The sequence below is a fragment of the Heliangelus exortis genome, chromosome Z, assembly GCF_036169615.1.
Source record: "Heliangelus exortis chromosome Z, bHelExo1.hap1, whole genome shotgun sequence".
Taxonomy (NCBI): Eukaryota; Metazoa; Chordata; class Aves; order Apodiformes; family Trochilidae; genus Heliangelus; species Heliangelus exortis.
In genome coordinates, this window is record NC_092454.1 from 69,076,313 (window position 1) to 69,101,387 (window position 25,075).

The 25,075-nt window shown below is 37.8% G+C and overlaps 1 long non-coding RNA gene across 1 annotated transcript; it reads right to left on the bottom strand.

The window, feature by feature from the left end:
• Positions 1 to 24,997, bottom strand: LOC139790067 (uncharacterized). The gene is made up of 3 exons (XR_011723363.1): positions 24,711 to 24,997; positions 4,298 to 4,450; positions 1 to 92 (listed from the first exon to the last, which is right to left on the bottom strand). It is a non-coding gene; the product is annotated as an uncharacterized lncRNA (long non-coding RNA).
• Between the last annotated feature and the right edge of the window lie 78 nt (positions 24,998 to 25,075).

Consider the following 25,075-nt stretch of genomic DNA (forward strand, 5'->3'; position numbering starts at 1 on the left):
CGATGGTCTCAAGCCAAGAAGTCATTCAGACCCTAGGGGGAAAAAGGCATTGGCTGGTTCCATGATCACACACACGGTATCATTTGTGGTATCTAGGATAAAAAAATGAGCTGTCGTGTATTTTATTGAGGCAGTCTAAGTGGAAATGCCAATGAAGAGAACAATGAAAATACAAGCAGGCTGTGAAATTTTAACCCTTTTATTTCTGTGTGTCTCATTTTTTTCAGAATGGCATCTGTTTAGCAGTTTTCTTTTGCATGTTTACTTCATCGAGATGCACTGCAGGCACATTTTTTCCATCTGTCAAAGAGTATTAGGCAACAAGCAATTAGTTAATTAACATTAAGATAAACCTCATGTGAGCAAATATTTTTTCTTTTGGTCTCATCACAGCTGCATTTAATATATTTAATATATTAAATATGTTTTTAATGTATTTTAAAATTGTATATCTGTCTAGTTCATCCATCCTTTTTTCTCCCTCTCTTCTTTCCAATGAGTTGATCCACAGTTCTAACTAGTCACTGAAAATATTTCTTTCTCCTCACTCCCACAGTTTTCAGTATGTTTGTTAATGGTAGTATAAGGGAAAAATCAAATAGAGTATGACTGCAGGAGACAGTCAACACTGTTCCACACAACATTCTGATCTCTACACTGAAGTGGTACAGATTTGGTGGATGGAGCATTCACTGGACGAGGAACTGGCTGGATGGTCACACCCAAAAAGTTGTGATCAGTGGCTCAGTGTCCAAATGGAGATGTGTGAGGAGTGGTGCTCCTCAAGGGTCAGTACTCAGCCCAGTGCTGTTTAACATCTTTGTCAGCAAAATGGACACTGGAATAGAGTCCACCCTCAGCAAGTTTGCTGATGACACCAAACTGTGTGGTGAAGTCACCAGGCTGGAGGGAAGGGATGACATCCAGAGGGACCTTGACAGGCTGGAGAAGTGGGCTTGTACAAACTGCATCAAGTCCAACAAGGCCAAGTTCAAGGTTCTGCAACTGGGTCAAGGCAATCCCATGCGCCAATATGGGTTGAAAGGAGAAAGGATTGAGAGGTGGAATGTCCTGGTTTGGGCCAGGAAAAAGGTGATTTTCTATATTGTACTTTGGCTTTCAGCTAAATCTCTTGTAAGCAGCTGCACTTGCTGAACTTAACAGCAAGTTTCTCAGTCAGTGTCTGCTTCTGGGACTGATAACACTTGATGTTTATAGTTACTGCTAGAGACTGGGCTGCAGAACCAAGGACACTGCTCAGCTCTGAGGAACATTTCGCTCTCCAGAAGGAGAGAAGGAGTAAAGAGGTCACACCTGAAACCCTCCTTTAGGGAGGACTGGACAAGATAAATGACCAAAACTGACCAAAGTATTCCATCCCATACACCTCATATTCAGTATAAATTTGAGGGATCACGAGGGTCAAACGCCTTCCTGCTTCCCCTTCTTCACCTGTCCCTGTTTGCTTCAGCATCCTGGGAGGATTCCATCCCTTCCTCTGCCTGTGGTCCTGATCCATCCCAGCCTGAATCTGTGTGTTCCTGCCTCCAGCTCCCGACTGCTGCTGACCCCAGGATTCCAGCCTGGACTGTCCCAGGGCTGCCCTGCAGCCTCAGTGGTGATGTGAGAGTTATTGGAGGGGACGAGGAGGAACATGGTATCAATTTTCCTTTATATTTGTATATTTATATATATTTAGTAATTTTTCCTATTTATCATTACTGTTCCATTAAGGCTGTGTAGTTTAGTTTCCAGCCCATAAGTCTCTCTCCTTTATTCTCTCTCCTTTCTTTATCAAGGAGAGAGGGGATTAATAGAGAGTATCTGTTATTTGGTTTAATTGCCAGGCCAGTGTTAAACTGTGACAAGGAGAAGGACTTTGGGGTGGTGGTGGATCAGAAGCTCAACAGGAGCCATCAACGTGTGTTTGCAGCTCAGAAACCAACTGGGTCCTGGGCTGCACCAAAAGGAGCAGGGATGGGGATTCTCCCCCTCTGCTCTGCTCTTGTGAGACCCCACCTGGAGTCCTGTGTCCATTCTGGAGTCCCCAGCACAAGAAGGACACAGAGCTCCTGGAAGGTGTCCAGAGGAGCCACTCAAATGCCCAGAGGGCTGAGGAGCTCCCTGGGAAGCCAGGCTGAGGGATTGGGGTTGTTCAGCCTGGAGAAGAGGAGGCTCCCAGGTGAGCTCAGAGCAACCTTCCAATATCTGAAGGGGCTCCAAGAAAGCTGGGGGAGGGCTTTGGACACGGGGGGTAGGGAGAGGACAAGGGGGAATGGTTTCAAACTTGAAGAGGGAAATCTACATAAGACATTAGGAAGGAATTCTTTACTGCAAGGCTGGTGAGCCCCTGTCCCAGGTTTCCCAGAGAGCTGTGGTTGCCCCATCCTTGGCAGTGTCTCAGCCCAGTTTGGATGGGGCAACCTTGAGCAACCTGGGCTGGTGGGAGGTGTTGGAACTATAGATGACCTTAAAGTTCCTTTCTAACCCTGGCCATTCTATGATTCTATGTAAACTCCTATGCTTTTAACAGTCTTTTTGATTTTAGCTTCAGATCAGATTTTCAAAGTGGTTAGGTGCATGAATGATTCAAGTGTTTGCCTAAGAGGATTATCAGACATATCTAGTGGGAAAAAAAAAAGAATTGGATGCTTTTTTTGAAAGCCTATTCTCATTCTTTATCTCATAAATGTCTTTTTGGCCTTTCATTTAGTGGTATAGATTTCTACTCTCATCTAAAGTCTCACTCACTCCGTAATCAATGACTGTTTTTCTATCACTGGAATGAGAAGCAGGTTTCTTCCTATATTACAAGTGCACAGGAATACATGACACATTCCCATATCAACATAACCACATACCTGAGATTAGGAATTCCAACAACTTTTCCTCATTGGTAGGAGATGAGGATATGTATACACATACACATTTTGTGAAGAAAATCCTTTTATTTAATCATTCTTTTCATTTTTGCTTTTGATCATATTTTCCTTTCAAAATCAGAATCACAACAAAGGCAGTGCTAGAAATGCCAGGTTTTTTAAGTAGTCACCAACTGACTGATCCTACATGGCTTTTGAAAGCACCAACTGCAAGGCTGGAAGCACTCAGGAGGTAAAATAGAAGTCCTTGTGACAGTGCTAGTGTTGTTTTGAAGACATGGAAACCCTACAATGCAACTTTTGACCCTGAATGCTTTCTGCAGGCTAGACAGGAGAAGCACAGGTAAAGAGCAGCTCTTCATAAACACTGAGCGCAAAATTCTCACCATATCACACACCTGAAGAAAAATCTTAACACAAAATATCATTGGGAAATTTTAGCTAGAAAATCAACTCATAGTGATCACACAAATTCAGGTACATTTCAGTTCACTCTCCTGTATCCTGCTGCAGCATCAGAACTAATCTGCAAGTATACAAAAAAGTGGAAAAAAAAAAAATTAGAAAATTTTTTAAGAAAGCAAAAAAGGCAGACACACAGAAGACAGGGTAAGATTAAACAGAAGAGCAAGACTTTTGTTTGGGTGGGAAACTCTATATGAAGTCTGCAAACTTGTTTGCCTCTGGAAATTTTTCCTGGCCCACGTGTAGAACAAAGACAATATTTTAGCTCAGGTTTGTCTGTGTGTAGACAGAAAGAAAGTAAATGGTTGAAAATCTGGGTCTTCAGAGGTTTCATTCACTCCTTCACTAAGAAAAAAAATAATAGGCTAGGTTGAAGGTTGGCAGGGTAGGATTAAAAGAGAAGCTTATGGCTGTCTGATACTGTGGTCTGGCACTCCTCCCAACATAATGTAAAGGTTGTGCATATAAATCACTATTTTAGCCTGCATCAGTGCAAAATAGAAGTGTTAGAGCTCAGTTCTATCTTGCTCTTGTCCTGAAATGTTTCTAAGGCAGCAGTAAAACATGTAAATCTGTTGTAGTACCTAGCTGAGTGTTCCAAATTAATTTCTACATATAAAGCCCTACAGCTCTGCTGGAGATTGTTACTGATACAAATTTGTTAGTGCAACTAAGTCTGTAAATGCAGGTAGGCTTCTTCAAGTTGTGTCATGGCCTACTCTACATTCAGTCATAATAATGAGTCTTAAAATTAGGAGATGCAACTGAAAGTTTTGAAAGAGATGCACAAGGACACAGAAGGGACACTTTTGAAAGAGACATTGTAAGTAACAGCCATGTCTGGTGCAATTGCTAGGCAGAATACAAATTAGTCAAGAGAACTGTGAAATGTAAGTTCCACTTTATGTTCAAATCTTTCAGCATTGGAGAGATAAAAGTGTAAGGCCTACCTCACATTATGGACATGATCCATTGCCTTCATAAAATAGCTGCAAATAGTTGATTGTGTTCAAGCAGACCACCTGTACATCACATAAACAGCTGTGTTACTCAAAGCATGAGTCTTTTTTCTGGGATTTCTGCACATCTGTCATCTCAGAAACCTAAAAGTAGAAGGGAAAGACAGCCACAGACTACTTCTTTTAAAGGTACTCTACAGCCAAAATAAGACTAGGGTCTATTTAGCATTTCTGATATCACTAAGAACAGCAAAATAATTAATTCACTGAAAGCAGACTGCATGTATCTGGGCCACAGCCACTGACTGCTAGTGTAGTATCAATTGACCTCCAAATTTGTGAGCATCTACAACAGACCTTAAATTAACACAGACAGCTTTTAAAGTGTCAAGGTTTAATGCTGGGACAGCAATTAAATGACTGACAGATGCTCTCTATTAATCCCTCTACCCTCCCAGAAAGGGAGAGACAATAAGGGAGAGAGACTTATGGGTTGGAAACTAAACTACACAGCCTGAATGAAAACAATAATGATGGGAAGGGAAATAATTAAATACGTACAAATATATACAAATATACACAAAATCACTATCACATTCTCCCCCTGACCCGTAATGCTCACATCACCAACAAGGCTGCAGAGCAGCCCTGGAAAACTCCTGGACTGGGCTCCCTGAGTCAGTGACAGACAGAAGCTGCAGGCAGGGACACACAGACTGGAGGACATTGACAGGGATCAAAGGCAGATGAATGGACAAAATCCTCTCAGGAAACTGGCCATGGGGAAAGAAGATTGGCCATGGTCCCTCATGATTATAATGAGTATGATGCATATAGGATGGAATACTTAATTCTGTCAGTTTTGGTCACGTGCCTGGTCTGCTCCTCCCCAAAGGAGGGTTACAGGTGTGAGCCCTTTTTCCCCTTTTCATTTCCAGTGTGCAAGTTTAGCAGAACCAGCCAGGGTCCTTGGTTCTGCACACCACTCTGCAGCACAAAACCATAAACATCAAGTGTTATCAGTCCTACAAGCAGACACTGACTGAAAAACATGCCATTAATTTCAGCAAGTGCAGGTACTTAGAAGAGACTTAAATGAGAAGTGAAATTAATAAAAAGAAAATTAGTCCTGTCCTGGCTCAAACTGGGACATAAAGGAACTGGTTTCTATTCATCAGCATGCACTTCCAAATTTGACAAGATCCCTGCTTTCATATGACTAGTGAATGTAGTTAAATCCAGCTGGGGGACAGTGATCAGTGATGTGCTCCAGGGCTCAGTTTTGGAGCTGGTCTTGTTCAGTATCTTCATCAGAGATCTGGACGAGGTGATCTAGTGCACCCTCAGCAAGTTTACAGCTGACAGCAGGTTGAGCTAGAGTGCTGATTTGTTTGAGGGTAAAAAGGCTCCCCTACACAGGACCTGGACAACCTGGATTGTTGGGCTCAAGCCAACTATAGGAGTTTCCACAAGAAGAAGTGTCAGATCCTACACTTGGCTCATAACAATCCCAGGCAACACGACAGGTTGGAGAGTAACAGAGGAAAAGGACCTGGGGATGTTGAGAGAGGCTGAATCCTGTAGCTCGAATCCTGTGATCAGTTTTGGACCCTCCACTACAAGAAGGACACTGATGGGCTGAAGTGTGCCCAGATAAGGGCAGCAAACCTGGTGAAGGGTCTGGAAAACAAGACTGAGCAGCTGAGTGAATCAGGGGTGGAGGAAAGGAGGCTGAGGGGAGAGTTTGTCACTCTGCAACTAGCAGAAAGGAGGTTGGAGAGAGGAAATTGGTCTCTTCTTAATAATAAGAAGCAATAGGGTGAAGTGAAATGGCTTTAAGTTACACCAGGGGAGGTTTAGGTTGGATGCTAGCAAAACTTCTTTACATAAAGGGTTATCAAGAACTGGAACTTGCAAAGTAATTGAATCACCATCCCTGGAGGTGTTTAAAAATCATATAGATATCATGCTCAGGGAAATGGTTTAGCAGTAGGCTGGTAGAGCTGGGTTAGTAGTTAGATTAGATTTAGAGCTAGATTAGAGGTTGGCATGGGTGATCTTACAGGTCTTTTCCAATCTGAAGGAAACAATTGTTTTTGCATGAGGACTGTTACAGTTCTACTCCCTAAATGTAATCTTTTAGATGCAAATCTGTTTTTCCTGTGGTACAAAATCATTTTCTCTGAAAATGGACTGATTGTGTTATATACAGACTTTAGAAATTAGTAATACTTCCAAGAATTATATAGACAGTATTTCCAGTAGTCTGGTTTACAAAGTGTAATTGACAAGTATTCCAAACTGGTAAATTGGTTACATTGTGATTAAGTACACTGTTGAGTATTTTTAGAAAACAGCCCAATTTGTTGCAGTTCTATTCTCATTAAAAAAAAAAAAAGATTAAAATTACTGATCTAAAAATAAAGTTCTATCAGACTTTCACATGTTGATCTGCTTAAACCAGAAAAGTTTGCTGTTATCCTGAATAAGCAGTTCCAGACTAATAGTTGTACTTCTCTTAACAAAGCTATTAAACTGCAGGTTGTCTTTTCCAAATATACATGGGTTTTATTCCTAAAGTTAACTTATGTTGTTGTCAAAACAACTTATGTCATTGAAAACCATTTGTATCATATGGACAAATAGGAGTTCCTGGAAGCATGCACCTGTGGCCTTTTGAAATTGATCTGTTCTGAAACATAATGAATCACCACAGTTATTTGGGAGCCTGGAAACACCACAAGGTAACTGACATACATCAAGTGAAATAAATGAATAAATCTGGAAGTTTCTGTTTGCACCTCCATAAAATGATATATGACTAAAACTTAAAAATATGAAGGTATCTTAAGATCTGGAGTTGAACAGTTCTGTGTAAATGCAATTTATACAGTGTAAATCTGTCACCATACAGAAATAAAAAAGCTAACTCCAAATAAGAAGAAAGCTGATCAGCTGAAGCACTACACCAGGCTCACACAGATGATTCTCAAATTTAGGATCTTCACATAGCTCTGATTGGTGCCATGTAGACACAACTTTGTGGAGGCTTTCTGAAGAACAGATGAAAATGCTCCACTTCACAATGAAAAACTGATGAAGCTGATGTCTTTACTAGTCAAGATCTCAAGTAGCCAAAGAGTAATTTCTAGTAGGCTAGTTGTGTTTAAATTGTCTATTTTTCTCTGGTTTGGTTTTCTCTCAAATAAACAGTGCTGTGCAAAAGTTTAGGGCTCAATAGTCAGCTCTACAACAAGCTTAGGGAAAACACAGACCAGCAAGAGACAAGCTATGGTTATATTGGCTGTAGCCATCACAACACATAAAAAAAGAAAAAAAAAAAAAAGAAAAATCAGGAGCTTTATAGCCAGTCAAGAGAGACAAAGAACTATGTCACAAGTCTACAGAATAGTTGAAGACAGATGGAAAGAGTTTCAAAGGTCACCCAGGGCGCCTTCTTGCATGAGAGCAGGGAAAATTACATCTTCTCATACTTAACCTATTTAACCTGTTCTTAAAATCTTGTGCACTTGTCATGGCTGGAGGCCTGCAATTAGATGGCACCCTGGATGATCTTGCTTCCAGAGATCTTGTTAATCCAAAACAGGGATGGGACAAAAGATTTTAAGAGAAAGGCTGCAGAAAACTATCACTCCAAAGGAGTGACACCAGAAGAATTTTTTAAAAGAACTTTTCATCTTTGACTTAACTTTCACATTTGTTTTTTGGGAAAACCTGAGCTGGAATGTCTAGGGACTATACCAGTCAAAATATGATAAACAGTGCTGCAAAGAATGCTAAAGTATCCATGTGATTCTTTTTAATGATAGATTGGTTTATGAGCCTAAATCTGTAAAGTGAATCAAAAAGTTATTTCCTTGCTTAAATACTTCAAGCCAAACTCCCTGTAACTTCACACCCGCTATACTCAGAGCTCCATGTTGTTTAGTTGTGATCTTTTCTGTGGTGTAAAATCTTTTTGCTTCTGTTCAGACTCTCCTATAAAACCAGCTGCCATCCCTGAAGACCAGAAATATGTCATGTTTTCCTTCCTTCAGCCAGTGCTGACCCAAAATCACTCTCAACAGCATGGCAGCACGGAAAAGAACCAGTCCCAGGTTTTGGTCCTAGGTATGACTGTCCCCAGTAACAATGGAGAAAGAAAATGTCTACAGAGAAACGACTCTGGGTAGATGAGGAATGCTCTGTGCTTATAAGGAAAGAAGAGAAAAGCTAGATTACTACATTTAGGACAAGGATGAGCTCTCGTTTTTCCAGGCAGACACAGAACACTTATTTGAAAAGAAACTAAAGCTGGGGGTGGAGGAGTAATCTCTCCACATAATTGCAATTGCCTTGCTTATGATATTCCTCCTCTCTCAGAATCACTGCCATAACAGTGATAAGTTTCTTTGACTCAGTGCATGACTTACATTTGTGCCTAGGAAGTGCTCTCCGTAAAACAACATTCACTTATTTCCCAGCAAACACATTTAGGCTCCATAAAATGTGCATACATTTCTTCCTTTGGCAGGGGAGGGATAAAATATTTAGACTGGTTTCTAAACCCATTGCTTTTTCTTCCTCCATCCTTTTCCCATAGTGCAGCTAACAAAATAATAACTCCTTGTCGTGTCTCACTCAATAAAACACTAAATAAAATCAAAAAGCCAACCTGCTCAAATCATGAAACAAAATATAATGCAGATGTCATGCACATAGCTAATCTTCCCTAAGTAATGTTGCTCAGATACCACCAGCCACACTAGAGAAACACATTTCCAAGATACTGCCTAAGCTATTTAGTATCACTATCACTTCCCCAGGCATCTAGGTAAACAAGCATGCATTAAAAACAGAACTTTAAAAGGATCCAAATTTAAACTGATGAAAAATCCTATAAACTCACTGGCTGCCTGTCCCACAGACAGTGAAACAAGGATTTTACCTCAAACCTTTATGCTCTGTAATATATGAAATATATATTTTAAAGTTAGTTTACTATTCTTAATTTCCTTGGCAACTAGCAGTATACTGATAGCATTACATTATGCTTTCCCACTGACATTTACAGATAGGAATTAAGACAAAAATATAACAATCAGACTGTCTGCAACTAGTATTAGAATTCCAAGGAATTGTCTCTAGAAAAAGTACCTACACAACACCATATATTTTTAGACCTTTTGTGGTGTAAATTCTACAATCTAATGGTCTTTGAAAAAAAAGATTTATATCTATGTTAACCATTAAAATGTATCTCTTGAAAATATCACTTGTGTTCTGCAAATACAAGCTTATCTAAGAGGCATATATTTCTTTTATTAGGTGGCAATCATCTCAGAAACCGAATGTTTCACATAAGATCTTGCCAGCATTGGTAACATTCCCATCAATTCAAAAGAGTCCAGTACTTTTTTTTTTTCCAGTCTGTTTTTCCCCCTGCAATGCCTGCTAAAATTCCTTTTCAAAGCAGTCACCTGCAATCAGTTTTCATCCCTTAGTCTGACAAAATTCCCTTGGTTTTATTGTGTGTTCGGAGGTTTGCAGTCCTGAACTAAGGAATCCTCAGAATTTTTCCCTACTTATCTTGGATGCATTACTTGGAAACTCTCAACATGATTTCTTCCCTCACTTAAAAAAAACAAAACAAACAAACAAAAAAATCATACAGAAAAAAGACCTAATTACCAAAAACTGCTGCAGTTGTAGGGCAGATACCATCCCAGAGGTTCATTCATACTGAAGGCCTGGCAGACAATATCAGAGTATATCAGATGTCACAGCACATGTATTCTGACTCTTATTTTTATAGAAACCGGGGTGTTGGGGAAGGGGAGAAAAGGGAGAGATACACATGTGAATGGCTCCTCCCAGCAAGTCAGCAGACCAGCTTCTGTCACATAGTTAATCTTCAAAAATCACAAGTACCTACAGCTATACGAACTTTTTTGCAAAGGGACAAAACTAGAAATTTCTGCTACCCCCTTTATTCCTGCCTGACATCTGTTTTTTTCTTGCTCCTCTGTGTAAAGTAGCGACTCTGCCATTTCTCCTTTGTAGCCACTTCTTGAGAAAACGGTAACAGCTACATTAAGAAATACTGTACATGAGTTTAAAAGAAAAAAAAAAAAGACTGTGACAGTCTCAGCCAACACAATGCAGAATGCTCGGTTGTCTGTTGTATCTAAGACTCATAGCACAGCCACTGTAATCAGTGGTAGTCATATTGGTTCCCAGCATGCGGACTGACAAGAATATGGTTGCTGTCTATATTTTTCTAAATAAACCAGTGAAATCCTTAACAACCACATACATCTCCCATTAATTTAGTCCAGTTTATACACAACTGTAATTTTAAGGTGTTTATGACAACTGATAGTTTCATACTTAATGCCAGACATGCAAATATCAGTAGCACACACTCTTGAGAAAGAAAATGTCCAAAAGGATATGATGAGAGATGGGAATATTTCCTCAGCCAGCAACTTTTATCACATCTTTTAAAATAAATATATTGGTTTTGTCATGGGGCAATTACACTTATATAAAAATGGTTTTGATGTCTTCCCTTTAGCCCAAGGAATCTGGACTTTGTTATTTTCTCATCTTTCTGCATCTTGCCTTCTTCAGGAAAAGCTTCCCCCCTTTTTGATGCTGTGTCTGATCTTGTTTTCTATTATTTTATTTCTTTTTTCAGTCATTCAGACTTCATTTCCAGAACCAAGAAGCCAGTGGAATGCATATTACCAATATTATGCTAAAACACCAAAGCTAGTCTATAAAAATAAAGACTTAAACGTAGCACTGATGTTGGAAATATTTTAAACCATACATAATAAATTTTAAAATGTGTAAAGCAAAATTGAGCATCGTTCCAATAAATTAGAAAAAAGGGCCTATTGCAGTTATAAAACTGCAATGCACAACTTGTTTAGCACAAAATCAGTAAAACCAGCTGGGGATGTTATTTACAAGCTCTAAGTGTTCAGCATCTGTATCTGAAATCTGGTTTTGCTGAAGTAAAACCTACATGGAAAAGAGGCAAAAAGAATAATAATAATAATTCGTTATCTTTTTCCTCTGTCCTTGCTGTTAATTGAATTTCTTCTGGCTAAGGAAAAGTGGCTGGAAATATCAACTCAGTCACACTTAATTTTGTTGAGAACTGTGAAATGTAAATGCAAAATAAACATTAAAAATACCAACCCACAAAGAAGGATTTGGGCATTCAAGGAGAGCTGGTGATAGTATCACCTCTGTTGCCTTTAATGTTAATTTCCTCTTCATTGTAAGAAGTTTATTCGTATTAAGTCTTACACTCTGACAATTCTTTGCCTCCCCCTTCCTGTCAATATTAAAAGCTCAGATCCAAAACACAATTAAAATTATTGAAATGACCAAGAAATAATGTATTTAAGCAAGGTTGGGCTAATTTGTACCTGGTTAAGCAACATTCAAAATTGTTAATACTTTTCCTCCAACACATCCGTTTTGGTAAATTCCATCCATTCTCTCATCCTATAAAACCCCATATGTGTTTTTCAACCTAGGTTAATCACCAAGTAAACAACTAACTAGTTAATTCAAGGTTAAAAATATTCCATCATAAACCCATGGTATTCTGACCTTGAATCTAGAGCATAACAAGCAAATAGACATGTAACAAAAAATCATGAAAGCATATAATTAACACACATTCCTAGTAATGCTATGGAATACCTTTACAATAATTTAAATGCATATAATTTATTCTGTCCTGTCACTGGCCACCACTGAAAAGAGCCTGACTCTGTGGTCTTTGCACTCTCCCTTAGGGTATTTAGTACATTAAAATTGTCAAATCACCCTCATGAGGTTTCCCCTGAGAATTCTCTTCTCCAGGCCAACTAACCCCAGCTCTGTCAGTCTTTTCTCATAGGAAAGATGCTCCCGACCCATCAACATGATCACCATGGCCCTTTGTGGAACTGCAGCACGTTTACATCTTTCTTGTACCCAAGATATGTACAGGTATGTCATTTTGACAGTGGGGGAAGTCTCACATTATTTTAAGCTGATCTTAAGAACATAATACCATGTCCTTACCCCGGTGCACACTTTTTTGCACAAAGTGAGACCAATTCTGAAAACATCCATTTTCAGAAATACTTAGAACCTATGCATGACTAATCAGATTTACTTCTAAACTCCTGAAATAATTCAGTAAAAAACAAAGACACAATTTCAATTAAATTATTCTGTACAACTCAGATGTAATGTGTAATATTCACTATATTAAAATAAAAAATTCAACTCAACTTTATTTACAATGCTGCTTTCTCTGCATGCTCAGAGTCATTAAAGAAAATGGCAACTGATGTCCATCCAGATGGCAAAATGTATTTCATGCTGACTGAGGCACATCATGCTTTGTACATAAAAATGCATCCACGCATACTGAGCTTTTCCCAGCACTAAGTTTCAAGAAGGAATCACTTTTCATATCCAGGAAGACTCTCAGATTGACCTTAATTTTGACAACCACGCTAAATATGCAAACTTACACTGACTTGAAGATTTAGGCTGAATACAACCTTAAATACTACAGCTGACTGCATACTTCCTGAGCAAAACTCCATGACAGCAGGGCAGAGCTACACCTGAATTTTTTCAGAAAGCTTTTACAAATGGAACTACTACACATCCCCCTTTCCTCTCTCCAGTAGTAGGTAAACATTCCAGTAAGCAGCATCGTGTTCTCACAGCCCCAGAACACTGCTTCCTACCCTGAAGCTCTCTGTTTTTTCAGAATGCCATGGCAAAAATTACCTTCTGACTTCAAGCCTACTTATAGACCATTATCAAGATTTTGTCTGCATTGAACTTCAATTTATATATGCATTGTACCATTTAAATAAGACATTATACCAAAGCAGCTCTTTTTGAGAGAAAAATTCTTATTCTAGTACAGAGCACTTATCAGACTTGATGCCAAGTTACAAAATACTGCTTATAATGCTCTTCTTCCTGACTATTATAAAAATTATTATAAAATCAGGTCTTACAGTGATCAGTACAGGCTCTGTAAATGACATGAAAAACAAAGTAGTACTTAACAACCACCATATGATGATATATAAAAGTAAACACAGGAAAACTTAATAGAATACCCATCAGTGGGGGGGAAAAAAAACACAGACAAATTCTTTCATTTAAACCTTCGGACAGAACTTCTAGCCAATTGTCAGTGATAAATAAATCCTGCCTCTCTAATAAAAAGATTTTTTTTTCTCATTAATTTCACCACAATCAAGTTTTCTCTGTGCTATCACTCTGCCTTCCCTTTAAAAGAAAAAATCCCTACATTTATGATCCCTGCTGAAATGGCTGCAGATTAGACATTGCCAGGAACATATGGGAATGGCATTATAAATTGGATTTATTAGTATGTTTTCATTAAAAAGTTTAAGTTACTTAAAAGATTAATCTTTCTACTTAACCATACATAAACTTATGAGCCAGACTTCTTTGGTTCCATGGTTAACTGATTATTTGAATGTGCACATCTTCCAAAACCTCAGAAATAAGAGAAAGAAAGTATCTAGTTTCCCCCAGGCTGATCTGTATGCAGAAATAAAGAGAAGGAAACAATACAGAATAATTTATTCTTATGAATGTCAGGAATGACAGTGCACTTTAATTTTTTATCCAGCTCAAATTACATCTGAAACAAATATTTCATTTTAAGAGTTCTGTTAAATCTTTTCAAAGGCCTTGTTTTATGTGTTCACAAAATAACTCATTATTTTTTAGCTGTCAGTAATGGTAATTGCTGTAAATCTTGTAACTTAGCATGAGTAGTACCAGCAAGACACTGTTAAAATTCACCTGCACTGTTGTTAGAATACTTATTAGGTACAAAAATATTTAAAGGAAACCTACAACTACTACAATTCAAACTACATTTCACCTAAGAAAGCCTTTTCTATAGCACTTAGTATTATTGTTTTGTCTCTGTATAAGAAAGCATCTAATCAAACTCAATCTTGAGCAGAAAAATGTCTTTTCATTAGATGGCTGAATGAAATCATTATATTAACTGGATAGTCCCTATTGTGTTTTATCAGTTTTCATGCCTAAATTGCACTACTCATTGTTGTAATTGACATTTTCAATATTTACACATGAAATAGAAATGTTAGCACCATTTGTAAGCTCTTTACCTCTGATAGATTAGTAACCTTCAGGGGTCCTTCAGTAAGGTGTTTTTTTTTTCTGGCTGCTTCTGTAGCAGCTGGAGACACTACCTCCCCCATTTTCTCATTATGATCACCTACTCTCTAGTGTCCCTTTTGTGTCAGCATCTCCTAACTTGTTCCAGTCCAAGTGAGTTAGCTGACACATATTATTTAAATTTTTAACATTCACCTCACTCATTCCCCACCTTCCCCTTTGCCTCTCTGAAAACTCATTTGTATGCTCTGCTCTGGCTGCTAGTCACAAGTGTAAAGGCCTCCTGCTCATACTGCAACATCAGCTCTGGCTCAGTACCATGGTGATGAAAAAGCTTCTTGGGCTGAGTGAACACTGGAAACAGGCACAGAACATCACCTCTGAACATCAGCCACCCCATCACACTTGCTATTATAAGCTCCTCCCCTAAGTAACTCAGAATAACACAGGGGATTCAGACAGGCCCCTCTGCAAAAGGGACCATAAATCTGTTCCTTCATACGTTAAAAAATATTCCTGTATAAAGAACAACTTCAGATGAGGGATTGTCCTCTATGAGAAAGTGACTTGACCTCTTCTGGCTTATGGAAGGGATGGAACTATCAGAATTTGGCTCATTTCAAATGAAACTATAAACATAAAATATAATCATCTGTGGTTTCACCCTGTTCCTATTTGCAGAGGGCTGTACAGAAAAATCCACAGAAAACAGTGCTGAATAAAGATAACTCAAGACAATTGCTCATTTCAGTATGGGTAGAGTTTCAAATTCATCTCCTCTCAGATACATAAAAAGAACTCAGTGGTAAGAAGATAATATACAAAGCATTTTGCAGAGGGAAAACAATTGTACCCTTGTTCTGGTTTGGACCAGGACAGAGATAATTTTCTGTCTTGTACTTTTGCTTTTAGCTAAGTCTCTTGTAAGTAGCTGCACTTGCTGAAATTAACAGCAAATTTCTCAGTCAGTGCCTGCTCCTGGGACTGATACCACTCAATGTTTATAGTTACAGCTGGAGACTGGGCTGCAGAACCAAGGACACTGCTCAGTTCTGAGGAACATTTTGCCCTCCAGAAGGAGAAAAGGAGTAAAGAGGTCACACTTGTGAATTTTAAAAGACCCCTTGCACCATACCAAATAGCAGGTATGGGTTCTCTGTTTGTTAACACACATGCAGGCACAGAATTGATTCTTCCTTCTCCTCTAGAACGAGATCCAGTGACTACAAACAACATCAGATCATTATATTCTGAGACAGTATCATTTAAGACTCCTTAGTTAAATTAAGACTATAAAATGTTTGTAGGCAAACATAAATTTGTCCAGAAACTATATTTCTCTAGAAAAAAACATCATGGGAGTTTTATTTCTTGGTTTTCAGTTTGTTTTGTTTGGTTTGGGTTTTTTTAATTATTATTTATTTATTTCAAAATTATCTGAAAAAGAAAATCATTAGAATACATTGCTGAGAGCAGTTTGTACTCAGAGGAAGGAACAATACATAGCAGGAATGACACAGCAAGGCACTAAACATCAGCATAACACTCTCTGCACCTGTGTTTTCTGTAGCAGTCTTGTGGCTAAATCCTGAGTAATCTGAGCCACTCAATCTGAGACTTGGTAACAGTCACTCCAAAGATCACACAAGCTGTCATAAATATAAATATCCTTAAATATCACCATCACATGTATCACTAAAACAAGCATGGCTCTGCACAGATTCAGGACACTAGTTTAAACACTTTACTAAGAGAGTGACAGATGTGAAAAAATACTTATGCTTTCAAAAAATATATTAGTCTCTAAAGAATAAATACCACACAAAGAACAGTACATAAAACCTGAAAGTGTTCATTTTATTGTCACATCCCATTCCAGGAGATTTAATAGTTATTTCCTTGTAACAGCCACACAGCCTTTGGAGACCATGACCACAGAAAAAGGTATTACTATCTTCCTTTTATTTTTTTATCCTTTTATTTAGACACCAAAACAGATTCATCAGATACAAACACGGTCTCACTTGTAAGGCCAGTTCCAGTTTGGAAAGCTCTTCAGCATATGTTTGAGTACCATTCAGCACCATGCATTTTTACACCACTGAGCAGTAAATAAATCCAGACCTGAACATCAACAGAGAACAAAAGCTGATGCTCTTCATCTCATGGTTATGCATTACCCAATCCCCTATAATTTATTTAATTAGTCTGTTTCTCATCTATCTTTTCTCAAATATACTTCCTCCGGTGTATTTACCTCCAGCCCTAGCCCTCTGCTTTTTACCTGCTTTCTCCCCAGAAGTACAGTCCACAGATCAAGTACTCAAGTAAACTGTGTGCTGCATTTAAAGCACCCCTTGTAAAACCCCAAAAGATTAAATAACTCCAGGGAGTCTGGCCAAATAGGAGTAGACACTTTGGATTTGCTGAAGAAGAATAAACGCCAGAGTATCTTTTGGCTCTGGTCATATGACTTGGAAGTAATTTCCTCAGAAAGGAATCCCAAAAAGAGGGGGGGAAAGAACTGGGACAAAGATGTGGCACACACCCTCAGTCTCAAGAGACAAGAATTTTTTATGCTCTCATGTGTCTACATGTGCAATTCTCACACTTCAGACATATCCTAGGAAAAAAGGGCTATTGGAGATGAAAACGTTTCATATGAGAAGTTAAAATGGATGCTTGACATTACATATGTATGTAAAAAAACAACTGTGGGGAAACTGAGCTTCTGACAGAATGTTCATTTCTCTACCCCATATTCTAACAAGACAAATCTGGCCTTCAATTCTTTCCCAGAGAATTCCAGGTTCAAGCACATTTCCACTCATGCATCATAGTTACCTGAAAAGCTTAACAAGAGTGTTCAGGCAAGATTCAGTACCAGCCACTCGTCACCTTCTTGTCCTAAAAAAGCATAATCTAACAAAACATCCAGGGTGAAAACTCACACCTCAGCTTCTTAGACAATGCTCCCCATTCTGAGGAGCCTTAAGACAACCAGTTCAAGTAGACTTATGTCTACTTGTTATGTGCTGAGTTATGTGCTATCAGTGTAATAGGAAACAGGGGAATATAAAGGATCATCAATCTGCTCACTTCTGTGTATTTTTAAATAAGAGTACAGGACCTTTATCTTAAATTCTGATCAAGACAGGGCATAAATAATCTTTGATTCAAGATGAGTAATTCTAGCAAAGTGACGTTTTTCTGTTCCAGATTTCCAGTATTTTTAGTCTGGTTATTTCCATAGACAAGAATTACTTGCTCTATAGTAATGTGACACCCTTGAGCGGGATTAAATATGTTGTATTCTTGCAAAGTTAGCCATTTTTACACTTGAATAGTCAAAGCAAAAAGTGGCAGTATCATACAACACTAGTGGGGAGTCATGTCTCCAACTGTGAAATGAAATTCTGTGAAGCAATTGCATATGTGTAGTAGAAAAAAAGTCCACTGCTATACCCACATCTAGTTTGTAACGATTCCCTTATATAAAATGTATTGAATTGCCATTTACAAAATGAACTATTCTAAAGGAGAGAGCTAGGCCTCAGGGATAAGCTGCTGAAGCTTTAAAATTCTACAGAGAAGCTTTAAACACATCTCTTCCAGACAAAGTATAAGACAAAGATGAGGCATGAAAAAAATATACCTTTTGAGCAATAGAAAATATTAATGGTATGTGATGAATGCATCAATTGATAAAGTTTGGAGGCATAAAGGATTAAAAATGACAGTAAATCCACCCAATATGAATTCCAAAGTGTATTTCTTCAGATGTTTAAGAGGATTTTTTTAAATCTCAGAAACAAATATTAAGCTGATGAAAAAGATTTTTAAAAATGCTACAGTAAGGCTTTGAATAAGGGTTTTGGAGTTCCAATTTCAACATACACTTCATGCAAAGTATTAGATGCATCTGTAGCTCCTGATGCTTCCAACATTAGTATTTCTATTCTCATTAAAGCTTTCTACTTACATCCAGATTCATACTTTATCTGTGCATTGGTTCATAAGCTTGACTTGGAGGACTGACTGGCTTCCAACCTGGGGAGAGGACTTACCAGGTAGAACCACAACTCAGTTCCTTCCACAGGCAGGCCAGATTTGTCATAGGAAAAAAAGAACCACACTGTTTACAGTCTTTTTGCTCTCTGTCTCATTGTCAAGATTCCCCATCTCTCATAGATTTAGCATTCTGTTACTAAATCCACAGACTCAGGAGTGCAATCAGTCTTTCCACTTTGGAAGGACCTTCCAAAACCCTCTGCCAGACAACCTGAGAGGACCCAAATGTAGTGTAGAGAGAGCCAAGTTCAAGTATTCAGAGATAAAAAAGGGCAGACCTCCATTTTCATAACACAAGTTAGCTATTTCAGGACCTTGTTCTGCAGCCCACTACTAAAACCTTGCCACATAAACCTAATACAGCATGTAATTCTCCCATTGTGCTTTAGAGTAAACAAAACACTGTCTTCTACTAAAAAAATATCTTGTTTTAAGGAGAGGAGGAGTAAATGCACAAAATATCCCAGAGGAAGGATCTGAACTGTATCAAAACTTTCCAGAATAATGTTTCAATATTTCACAGAACGAGGTTCTCAAAAGGTGTGGCAAATTACTAACTTGAGATTCCTATTAAGAAAAATACCATTTAGCTCCTTTGCAGCTTTGCATAAACTTTGTTGAGGAAACAGGAACTTATGGTTAGGCTGTAGGTTAAAACAATTTGAAAATCCCATTCTAGTAAACTAATTTAGTGCACCATCTTTTGCTTATCTCACTATGAAAAGTGCATCACTGAAATATATTCTGCTACACATCTTACTCATTTGACTTGGTAGCGTGACTGCAGACTTTCTGGCACAGTGGTCTTGCAAGTACTTGTAATGAAAATGATGTGAATCATCTTCACTGTCACTTCATTTCAAGTTCATATTTAAAGTTAATGAGTCAGTACTGCCTGAATTACACAGCAAATTCATAAGCAAGTCCAAAACTAGACCCACGGTCCCTTCAGCATACTTCACTGCTTACCAAACACAGCCAGTTCTTAAACAAAAAATACCTGTGTTTCAGCAGGTGTTAGCTCTTTGTGAATATCATAAGCAAAGGTGGTAATGTTGATGAACAGTGAATATAAACCAGAGGCTACGAGCATATGTCACAGCTAAGATTTTGAACAGTTAATATTTCATTATACTGATCACTGGTAGATGACATATTCAATTTAACTAGAATATTACAAAAACATTCTTGAGAATCTAATTTTAGAGTGGAGATCAGTGAATAGGTCAGTGAAGGTACTTAAAAGGCTCACTAGTAAATTAAACAGCTTGACTGAACTGGGATGTTTTAATGAATTAAAATAAAAAAATCTCTCAGGGTAAAACTTTATTGCCAGACACTCATTTCAGCTTGTGAAATGTGGTTTTGTATATACAAATGAGACTTCACAAACATAAGAAATCACCTACATGAAGGAGCAGTTTTTTAAATATTCCTCATAAGGTGAAAATAAATTTTGTCACCTCCAAAATTGTAATCTTGTCACTATGCATATCCAGCTACATTATGCTGAACCTGCATTCAGAAGTAACATTCAATCTATAAGAACATGCCCAGCTTTTTTATCAACCACATTTTCACAAAGATTTGATGCTAGAGTATTTACAAGTGACTACCCAGCTTAACAAGCAGGAATATTGAAAAGGAAATCTTGTAATACCTTTGTAGTCTCAGTGATTTAGGACTATAAACCATATAGATAGTGTGATACTTCTCCCTGCAATCCTTGTGGTAACTAAATTATACAAAAGGAGCTCACAGGAGGAATTTGTACACACAGGCCCTCTTTCAGTTTTCAAACAGATGCCAAAGTCACAGTATTTCAATAAAAAAAAAAAACAAACAAAACAAAGAACCCCCACAAAATAAAAGTTAAAATAACACAAAACAAATAAACAAATAAAGCTTCCAATGGTTTTATTGTCTTGTTGGTAACATATCATGATCAACTGAAATCTGGTTATAAAATTGAAAAATATTTGTAACGTCTACCACAGTAAGAGTCTGTCTTGAATATCATCAATGATAATCCTGGGAACTGAAATTCATAAATGCACCTGACATGTAGAAAACTGGAAACTGAGAAAGAATTTGATTTGTCCGATGTAATAATTTCATACCGTGCACAAGTAATACATATGTATTCAGTAGCTGTGCAGGTTCTTTTTGCCAAAGTAAACTGATGTTACTGCCAAGAAAAGCATTAAAGCTCTACCTCCATTTCCACCTTTTTATTGTTATAATTGCTCCACACCTTTGTGTGGACCAGCATAAGATTTTGTGTAGCTACACAGTAAACTGGATCTGTGAACTGATCATTTTCACATGTTCAGGAAGCTTAGCTGATTTTAACAATTATATCCGTAATAAAACCATAAAATATACTACTCTTAAGAAGCTTCTACCACAAACATCTTATATTAACCATGTCTACAACAGAGACCATAACTGTTTCCACAGGACAGTTCCTCTTGCTGATATATTTAATTTCTCAGCAACTTATAAAGGCTCTTTGGAAGTTAAGAAAGTATCTTCTTAAGGTAAGAATTATTTTTATACAAACATTCTCTATTCTTTCATCTCTAGGTTTTCAGACTTTCAGTGTGTTAAATACAAATGCTGCTAAGATAAACACTACTTTTTTTCTCCTAATGATCCCCATCTGCTTTTCAATACTCTTCTCTATGTATTTTACATTAGTAACATATTTTTACATTTCAGTAAAATACACACTTCACTTATAAGTCAAGCTAAATTATTTCTATGGGAGACATACTCCTACAATTGTGAAATCAGCCTAGGATCCTGACAAATCATCCCATTTCTATTAGAAATATTCCAGTTTACACACAGTTCTGCTAAAAAATATGTAACCATTATCCATTATGTAATGCCTCTTACAGCTTCTGTTCAGTCTTTCCCTTCATTAGTTAGCACTTAACAACTGCTTATTCTTGTGGTAAATACCTGACCTTATGACCAGACGGAGGCCATCTCCTAATTTTAAAAAAATAATTTGCCTATGCCAACAAATATGCAGGATCATTTCTGCCAAAAAGCAGTATTTTCATGTCTTCTATGATAGTTGTTTTGCCTCTGGAGACCTCTGTCCATAACACTACGAAAAAAAATGTAGGAAGTTTATGCCATTAAAAAGTTTTCATGAGGTACATACATCTGAACTTAAGCACAAATAATTTCAGTATTTAAAAACAGCTCTTCCCTTCACTCATAAAACAGAACTGAAAAAGCCAATACAACTTGTATCTAGGTTCCATCATTACATCTCAGCGACTGGCATGATCAGCTTGGAAATGGATAAACCCTTTGTGTTTTGCTGAAGCATCCACTAAGTTTTCTATGCTTCTTTCTTCCATCCAGATCACAAAAGATATATATTAAGCATTATCTTCTTTGGCTACCTAGGTTTTTTTCTGATTCATAGTTTTGTCTTACAGTTCAAAAAGAAGAATGCTCTTTGTGGGTAAAAGTGAGTAGCAGTAAGAGAGCAGTACCTGAAATAATTCATGACCAATTCATATTCATAAGCAGCAGAAGGTAATGTATTACAGAAAATGAAGAAGATAACCTGGCAAATCTAGGCAATTAATGTGCAAGGTATTTTAAAGGAAGAAAGAATTTTATATATAAAAATCTGTCTGTGAATTAAAAGCCTAGATTCAATGATTCACAAATTGGAAAGCCAGAAAGTACCATTATAATCATCTGCTCTGACCCTCCACATAATATAGGCCAGGTAGCTTCACCCAGCAATTCCTTTTGTAAGCCCTACAATATGTGTCCAAGTTAGACAGTAAAATACAAAGGCACCCAGTGGAACATTTACCTGCCCTGCTACCTCATTATCCTAATTATAATTACATTAAATTATATTTGTAATAATCTGTAAGATTTTTAATCTTTCATTTCTTTGCCAAAATTCCAGTTGATGGCAATTGAGTCTATTTCTCTAAACTCTTCCTGCATGGTTTCCTCAAATGTCCAGACTGGCATTCTTAATTTCCTAGTTTATAATTTGAAAGAGAACAGATATGGCCATTCATACAAATTGCTTCATCAACTGTAAAACAGGTCACTGCTTCTCCTGAAAACCTACTGCTATCTTATCTTAGAGATCTCTGTTCCTGTCCACATAGAATATATCTTCAAACCATCAGGTCAATGAGTATACTACATTGCTAATGAAAGCTTCTAACTATTATCACTGAATGAATCATTACAGAAGATTTCTGGATTATCTCAAAGCCAAGATACTGGATCCACTGTCCCTCCTAATATTAATCTGTATGGAAATATGCAGCAACATAGCCTAAAAGGGAAACAATGACACAACAGCCTATCACAAACTCACCAGAATGATGTAGATCAACAAAACACTGTAGTGTTGGGATTCAATATACATAGGAAAATCAGTGAGTAAACTCAGACACTGATGGGGTAATATTCTCTATTAGACACTGGTTAATATCTGTCTTTGTAATTAACAGACTTCTTGAGTACCAAAATCTGGTGGCAGGTCCAAACCCAGCATCAGCAATGTAGCACTGTGATAACCACTCTCCCCACCCAGCAGAGCTGACATGCTGGATTTACATTAGTATAGGGACAAGAACTGCAATTTCACTGAGTGACTACAATTATCCACAGTAGATGGAGCAAAAATTACCTTGTGATGTTAAGCAGAGAAGAAATTTTTTAACCATATTGCTGAATGCCTTGAGCAAAGAAATCACATTGCCATGTTAAGTAGAGAAGAGATTTTTAAGCCATGTTGCTGATTGCTTTGTCAATCAGCTGGCTACGAGACCACAAGAAGAAAATGAACCGCTTACTTGGTCCTGAAAAACATGATACAAAATGATCGGACACAAAATCTCATCACTGAGCTGCCACTGTGTAACACTGATCATTATACTTACATTCAGCACCTCTTCAACAGCAACAAACTCTGTAAAAACCCACTACAAAAAGAGAACCCACTACACTAAAATGAGAACATCGTTAAAAAGATGACAGAGTTCTTAACAGAAAGCAGAGCACCCCTATGCTATTAATTGAAATTACAAAAGGCTCAAGAAAGGGAGAAAAGAGACTTTGCTACTTAAATAGCTGATGCAGAGGTTAACAGAAACACTGAAGTATTCTCTGGCTGGCTTAAGAATCAGCAAATGAAGGAAGATAAAGAATTATAAACTCCAACAAATGCAATTGTGATAGGATTGGCATTTTTTGTTTTACTGCTTGCTTTTTTGGTTGTTTGGTTTTTTGTGAGGGGATGGAAGGGGATCAGTATGAATGGCCTGTGGTTTATCTCTGGACAAAATAAGCATGAAGATATAACTTAGACCAAATGACACTCACATAAAACCTCTAAGAAAAAGCTGTGATAAATAGCTGAGTTTCCAATGCTTATGCCAAGATGCCATAGAAAAATTCCTTGCATAACAAATATGGTATCTATTCATTCTGACAGTTTCCAGGAAGAACTACAGGCTTGTGAAACAGTAATGTTTACAGGACATTTTAGTAAAGATTATAATAATGCTAGAACTAGTAGATATATGAATAAATATAAATGCAAGGTGGGGGTATTTATTTTGCTTCCATAATGAGAAGGCCATCACAACAAAGCTCTTCCTGATCAAGGCATCAATGTAGACAAAGATTATCTCACTCAAATTTCCAATTGACTTGTCACAGTACAGTGAGCAAAACAGTACATAAAAAAAGTGTTTTATGAAAAAAAAAAAAATCTGACTATTCCTAGTTTTACTAGGCATGCTATTGGAATTACAGAAATAAATTATATTCCGAATTCAGAACTCAGAAACTACATTATGCCATATAACACAAAAGAATGACACAGAAAGTTTCACCTGAACTAATAACAATTTTAACTTCTGTATATTAGAAAATACATAAGATCATTTTAGAGCTTTGTAGAATTTTTTAATACTGCTGGGCTGGTTTGGGGTTTTTTTCATCCATGTTGTCAAGCTTCTTTGAAGTGTTACTTTGTAAGAAAACTAAGCCAGAATATACTCCTGTAAGTTGGCAATACCATATAATCTTTACTGTTTGTCTTGGTCTTACTTACTGGACTCTTTGTTTTCAAAACCACAACCACCAGCTAAGGGGAAGCCAAATGACCTCTATTTCTGTAGGACTGTAGAGACAAAGCACAGATTTCCACTCACGCCTCCACTGCTTTGCCAACCTACAAAGAAGCGAAGCCTCTAGGACCCGCCAAAGCAGCCTGAGGTAGCACAGGGGTGGTTATTCGCTTTCCACTCCCCCTGTCGTCATTGCTTTCTCTTCTTTTTCTCACTCAACTTCCCCACCACCTTGCAAGGTGCCATTTCCCCACCAGGACCTGAGGGGACGGGCAACAAAATGGCGGCGGCGGAAGAAGGAGAGGGGCGCGGCGCTCCCGCCTCCGAGGCGCAGAGCGCGTCCAATCGG